Here is a 6,721-nt window from a genome sequence, read left to right on the forward strand (position 1 = left end):
CACTGGCCACGCTTCTTTTGATGCAGCACAAGACATGATTGGCTTTCCAGGCTGCAGGTGCACATTGCTGGGTCACGTTGAGCTTCTTGTCAACCAAAACCCAAAGTCCTTCTCCTCAGAGCTGCACTCAATCCACTCATCACCCAGACTGTATATGTGCTGTATATGTGCTGGAGATTGGCCTGACCCAAGCACAGAACCTTGCACTTGGCCTTGTTGAACTTCATGAGCCCTTCTCTCAAGCCTGTCAAGGTCTCACCTCAGGTGCAGCTGCAGAGCTGGGACTGCCGATGCCTGAGGTCTGGGGCACCCTGAATTACTCGGACCTTCCTGGCTGCCCATTGTGGGTCCCATTACAGTCCCAGGGGCTCAGACTCGGATGGGTAGAGCCCACACCAGGCAGGGCCCTGGGGAGCAGCCTCTGCACACAGAAGACCATGGTCCCTCTCACAGGTAATCGATGGCAGCAGATCCTGATCGCTTTCATTATTATTATTTTCTTATGCATGTGCGCACAGGAGATTTATTGCCAGCTACGGAGGCAAAATCAATTATTCATGTTATAAATTAGAAAATGATTTATGTTTGTGGGAGGCCAAGCAGCGTGGAGCCCCTGGCCGCGTGGGAGCTGGGTTTGTCTGGGAATGGCACCAGACACCCCCTGCCAGCACTTCCCTGGCCTCTCGGTCCCTGCCGTGCCCCAAGTGTCACACCCAGGGGTGCCTCCATCCTGCCACAGCCCCGGGGTGATCTGGGGACTCTGCCTAGCAAGGAGCTTCTCCCACCCTGTCCACCCAAGTGCCCATGGATGGAGTCCGAGGAAGGCTGGGGACCGTGGTGGCCCGGTCGCCCTGGCCGGTGCAGCAGGATGATGCTCCACAGCAGTTTCCATGGCAGCAGCAGCAGCACGGTCTGAGCACTGTGAGGTGTGGGCTGCAGAAGGACCCTCTTGCTTTCCCCCACTGGAGACATCCTCATGTGTCCCCTGCATTCCCAGCAGCTGTAGCTGTGCTCCTGCTTCCCTCAAGGGACACTGTAGTCCCTCCATGCTCCCCAGGAAAGAGGAAATGGGTGAAGACGAGGGAGGGGTATAAAGCCACCCCACTTGCACCAGCCCCTGAGGCCAACTGCCCCAGAGCGGGGCTGCAGGGCTTTGCATGACCCACCTTCTCCTTGGCTAGGGGAGTGTCAGGGGTCCTGGGAGTCTTCCCAGGCATGAAGATCCTATTCCCCAAGGGGTGACTGCACAGGGCAGGGTGGCACTGGGCTCCTGCTGCTCCCAGTGCTGGCGAGGGGAGTTAGCTGTTGCTGCCAGGCCTGCCTCCATCCCAGCCATGTCTCAGGAGCTAAACCCAGTGCTGATGGGAGCTGCAATATCCCATGGCTCTGCATCGGGGGGCTCAGCACCCCAATCCTGTCTGCCTCAGTGTGCTAGAACCCAGTGCCCATGTCACGCAGCCAGCGGGGGCGAGTGCTGGGAGCTGGCCGGACGCTTTCTGCTGATAGCCAGGGCTGCTCTTGCTTCCGAAGAGTCTTGATCTAAAGCTGCTGTGTCTGTGCCTCCCAGGGGACAGCAGAGCGGGCCGGCAGTGAGTGCTGCCTGGCTCTCCTTGTCTGTTCATCTGCCTCTGCGTCAGCCAGGGCCACGGGGAGGCACAGGCTGAAAGGAGCAGCTTGGGAGAGAAAGGAGCTGTCAGCAGCCCCAGATCTGGGTCTGATCAGAGGCGAGCCGTGCATCCAGCTCCCGCTCGCTCAGCATCCTGTGCTGGGCTGAGCCCTGGCCCTCGGGAGGGGAAGGAGAGGCAGCATAGGGCAACTTCAGCTCTGCTCTGGCTCCCTGAGCAGCCCTCTCCTCTCCTCTCCAGCCCTGCCTCTGAGCTCTGGAGCCTTTTCCCAGCTGCCAGGTAGCTTGTCTCACCCTGTGACTCCCAAGGCTCCCAGGGAGCTGAGAACCTGCTGATTCAACACATGTATAGGGATGTCAAAGGGGGCAGGGCTGTGAGCAGGGGGAAGATCAACAGCCAGGGATGGTCTAGGGACAGAGAACCACCTCATCATGCAGTACCGAGGCTGCTGCAGCCACATCACCCCCAGCCAGCCCTGGGGACCCTCTGGGACCACATGTTGGGTGCAGAGGGGTCCCCGCTTGCTGACAGCCCAGGGAGGTCAGAAACCTAATAGCATGGCCTGGGACACCCCCTGAGCTGTGAGCACTGAGCTTAGCAACGAAACACCTGGAAATAAATGAGTCGCGTTCTGGGTCTGAGCATCGCTGCAGGTGCCTCACTGCACCCCGGGCCAGGGGAGCCTGTGCTCCTGCAAGCGAGCATCCCTCTGATTTATTGCTGCAGAACAAATCCTTACAGAGTGCTTTTGGCACAGGAAAGCCCTGGGGAGCTGCAACAGGCACACAGGGGCAAGGAGGGAATCGCCTGTCAGTTGAATCATGCCGGGGGCACCCACAGCACCCACAGTCTCTCCCTACACCCAGCCAGGGCACACACTCAGCCCACGGGGAGGCGACTGTGGAGAGCTCAGGGCTGGGGTGGATTAGATACGTTTTGCGTTATTGCACCAAACACCTGGGGACTCGGTGACTCGTGACAGCGGAGTATAATGTGGGGAAGCAGCCTGCAGCACTGCTGGCTGCTAGAAGGCAGGGAGGTGATGGAGCCATGCCCCTGGGAGCCTGGGCTGGCTCTGGAGGGGGGAGCTGAGGTCTCTCACTCCCTGTTTTCGTGCACATCTACAATGAATAGGCACAGAAGGCAGTGCTCATGCTGCAGGAATCAATACTATTCTAGTTCCAGGAGCAGCCTGGGTGCTCCTCCCTGCGCCCCCCGGGAGCCTCTCCCGGAGCTAGTGCCGGGGCCTCCTTCCCGCTATTGTCTTGCTTTCCAGTACTCCCTGCAGTACTGTGCAGCAGCATGGGGTGGCTGCTGACAGCCCTGGTACCGGGGACATTGTTAACCCGAGCAGCCAGGCTCCTTTAGGAGATGGAGGGAGCAAGCAGGAGAGACCTTTTGGGGGGAGATCCAAGTTTTACCCTGACTCAAGGAAGCCCCCGTTAGCAGTCTGCCACAGCCCACTCTGTTGTGACCTCTCCTGCCACGGTCCCTAGGAGGTACCAGGGTGCCGTGGCTGGCACTGGCAGGCAGCAATGCTGCCAGGAGGCGGTTTCTGCCCGGCAGCCAGCACTCAGGGCTGCTGTGGCTGGAAGCAGTTCCTGATCTCACCCAGCGCTGGCGGTGGCAGTGCTGCTGTGTCAGGCGACAGCTGCTGCCCCATGGGAAGGAACCTGGCTGCCTTTGACAGACTGTGATTTGAATTGATTCATCAGTGAGATCCACTTGGAGCTGATAAATCTTTCAGGAGCCCTGGCAGAAGAGGCTGAGCTGGGCAGGCTGGGCATCCCCTGCTTCCCTACACCTGCCAGGCTCCTCCAAAACAGCTGGCTGCCCTCAGTATACACCAGTCCCACAGGTCCTGCTGGCCTCATGGGTCCTGAAAGTCTCAGACAGCTGCTGGCAGGGTTTCCCCACAGCCTCTTTGCCCTTCCCTAGTCAGGGGTGCTGCCTGGGTGGACTAGAGCACAGCCTGCTGCCCACACCCCACTGAGAGCCCCGGCCAGGGAGCCCCATCTCAGTGCTGCTTTCATGAAGGACCCCATTGTCCCTGGCCAAGAAGAGCTGATGGTCCCCATCCCTATCACATCACCATCCAAGTCCCTCCTCTGGCCTCCTGTCCCCGCTCCTAGCATGGGGTAGGGCAATTCCCAGGCCTAGCTCTGGCACTGGTGCATCTCCAGGATCCCAGGTGGGACAAGCCCAGCTCATCCCATGCAGCCATGTCCTGCAGGCAGATGGGGGACTGCACTCAGTCCCCCACCCTGTGCCCCAGCAGGTAGCAAGGGAAAGCAGGGACGGGGACTGCGAGGCGGGAGACCAGTGCTGGAGGATCCGGTTACAGGCAGCACGGGGCAGAGAGATAGGCAGAGAACAGCAATGCAGCAAAAAGGGCTTTTAGTGATAATTAATAATTAACATTTCTAATGATGTCCCGGCGACAGGAAGAGTCCAAGCAGGGACCCGGGGGCACTGAACATGGTGACAGGAGTGGCTGGGGACCATGCGAGGACTGGAGAGGCTGTGCAGAGCCGGGGGCTGGGGTGAGAGACAACTGTGGGGCTGGGGGTCCCAGGGCTCTCTCCTGGGGTCTCTCTGGGTGGGCTGTACCCAGGGGCCAGCCTTCACATCCTGCTGCTGCTGAGCGTGCAGCAAATCTGTGATGAGATTAAACACACCTCGAGGCTGACTTGGCCTCTGTGATAACACCTTGCCAGGGGTTCCCATGCCCAGTGAGTACCTGAGAGGGCCATCGTTGGCAGGAGAAGACCAGGGAAGGGTACTAGGAGGCTACAGCTCACAAGGAGCCACTGAGATGAGTGGCAGTCACCAGGTCACTGCCAGCCCCGAAACAGCCCCTCAGGCTGGGAGGCGTCCGGGCACAGGGAGCAGCAGGCTGGCTTGGGTTGCAGGACAATGGGCAGGGATCCATGGGCAAGGCGCTGTGGGACAGTGACAGGGACGGGACAGTATGGCAGTGCATCACTTTGAGCCACCACACAACGGTCAACAGTCATCGGAGACACAAAAGCAGTCACAAGAGGAACCAGGACAGGCCTTTCTGTCAGGGCTAGGGACTTGCTCACATCCCTGCATGGGCCTGGGGTGACCTGCCTGCACTGGAGCCAGCCTGGGAGAGGAGCAGAGGTGTCACAGGGCTCCAGGGAAGGCAGATACTGGGAGACCCGTGATGAGAGGACAGACGTTTGTGCCCAGCACAGTGCAGCCTGGAGGGGAACAGAGTGCTCACTATAAATACTTCAGCGGGGTAAACACCAGGGAGGAGAAGAGCCATTTCAGCTAAAAGACAACGTTAGCACAGGAATGACTGGGGATAAATTATCCGTGAATACTTTTAGGGTGGAAATTAGACCCTCAGAGCAGGGAGGTCCCAGAGCAGCCCCTCCAGAGAAGGAAGCAGTGCCCGGCAGGAGCCAGGGTTGGCTGCAGCATGCTACAGTGCCAGCATGTGCCCGCTTCTACTGACCAAAAGCAGCAAGGGTAGCTGGCGCAGACTGCCAACTGTGCTGGCGGGTGCAGCGAGCAGCAGTGCACAGGGCAGGGTGCACAGCAGGGTGTGTGCACATCCCTGCATACTTGTGCAGTGCAGATGTGTGCGTGGGCACAGGCTGTGCATGCGTTTGGGCAGCACACTGAGTGCTCACATACCGCTATGTGTGAGCCAGTGACAGGGCAGCTGCACACAGACTGTGGCATGTGTGCATGTAGGTGCATGTGAGTGTGCTGATGGTATGTGGGTCTCTGTGTGCTGACAGTGTCTCCATGTGCTGTGCACTCACCGGCCTGGATGCAGGTGTCATGGTCTTCACAACGCTCTAGAAAGAGGAATGACAGCACCAGAGAAGTATCCTGGAGGTCAGTGCCTTGAGTCAGCACTGCCCTGCTCACCTGCACCCACTTTGTATTGCATCATCTGGAAATTGCTGGAGGGAACAGACTGGGTGCTCCATGAACCCAGCTGATGGTGGGTGGATTCCTATCCTGATGAATGTCCCCCAGGTCTCGGAGCAGTACTGTCCCTGTGAGGGCCACAGGTGTCATCTGGCACTGCCACTCCACAGGCTTACCTGGCCTGCACTTGTCACTGACAGCCAACAACCCTGTGCCACCCATCTGCCTATTGCAATGCAAGCAGGGGGAAGACTGGTCCCCATCATCCTGCTCCTTTCTACCCAGGGAGATCCTGGGGTGGCAGATAAGCCACCAGGCACAGGCTTGCAGAGTGCCAGGACTGCAGGAGGGTCCTCACTCCGGGGCTGGGTCAGCATTGCTGGGCAAGCACCCCAGGTACAAGGGCCAGGGAAAGCTGGTACACCTCTGCCCTAGGGAGGGCTTGAGGGGAACCCTGGGCTGTGCGAGGATGTAGCTGGTGCTCATGCTGGCCCCAGCTCAGCAGAAAAGCCTCCCCCTGCCTGCGTGCAGCCCTCGGAGGAGCGCAGCAGCTCCCTTCCCCCCGCAGCACGTCTGGCTGCCGCTCGCTCTAATTTCCTGTGCATTGTCCCCACCACCGTCCCCTGCGCATCCCCCTGCACGCCGCACAGCCAGGCTGGCTTCGGCACCCACACTCTGCCTCACCGCCGCACAGCAGCCACAGAGACATTCCAGCCCATGTCACCTGTGCTTTGTGCTCCCCTCTACAGTGCCTTGCAGAGAGTTGTATCCTACCCTGGGGTGCCTGTCCCACTGTGCCCTCCACACAGGTGTGAGCAGAGGGCTGGGATGGAGATGGCTGGACCAGCTCAGGGCACAGCAACTGACACAGGGCTGTGGCTTATGGCCACGCCAGTTGTTATGCCAAGGTGCCTGCTGGCTGCTCTCAGCCCCAAGAGCAGCAGGGTGGCAGCACCTATGGTAAGGGCACTGAGAGGCTTCATCAGCAAGTATTGAGGAGTTCCTTCCATTCCCATGAGCAGAAAATCACATCAGTGGTGCCGGTAGCATATGCTGGGAGCTGCAGCGTGCAGAGCATGGCAGCAGGCCTGCCTGCATCTGCTGCTGCGTGTGCACACGCTTGGGGCCAGGGCTGAGCCCCGCTGCGTTGGCAAAGCCATGTTCATGGCCTCAGGGAGCTGGTG

Source organism: Colius striatus, chromosome 8 (assembly GCF_028858725.1).
Source record: "Colius striatus isolate bColStr4 chromosome 8, bColStr4.1.hap1, whole genome shotgun sequence".
NCBI classification, from domain to species: Eukaryota; Metazoa; Chordata; class Aves; order Coliiformes; family Coliidae; genus Colius; species Colius striatus.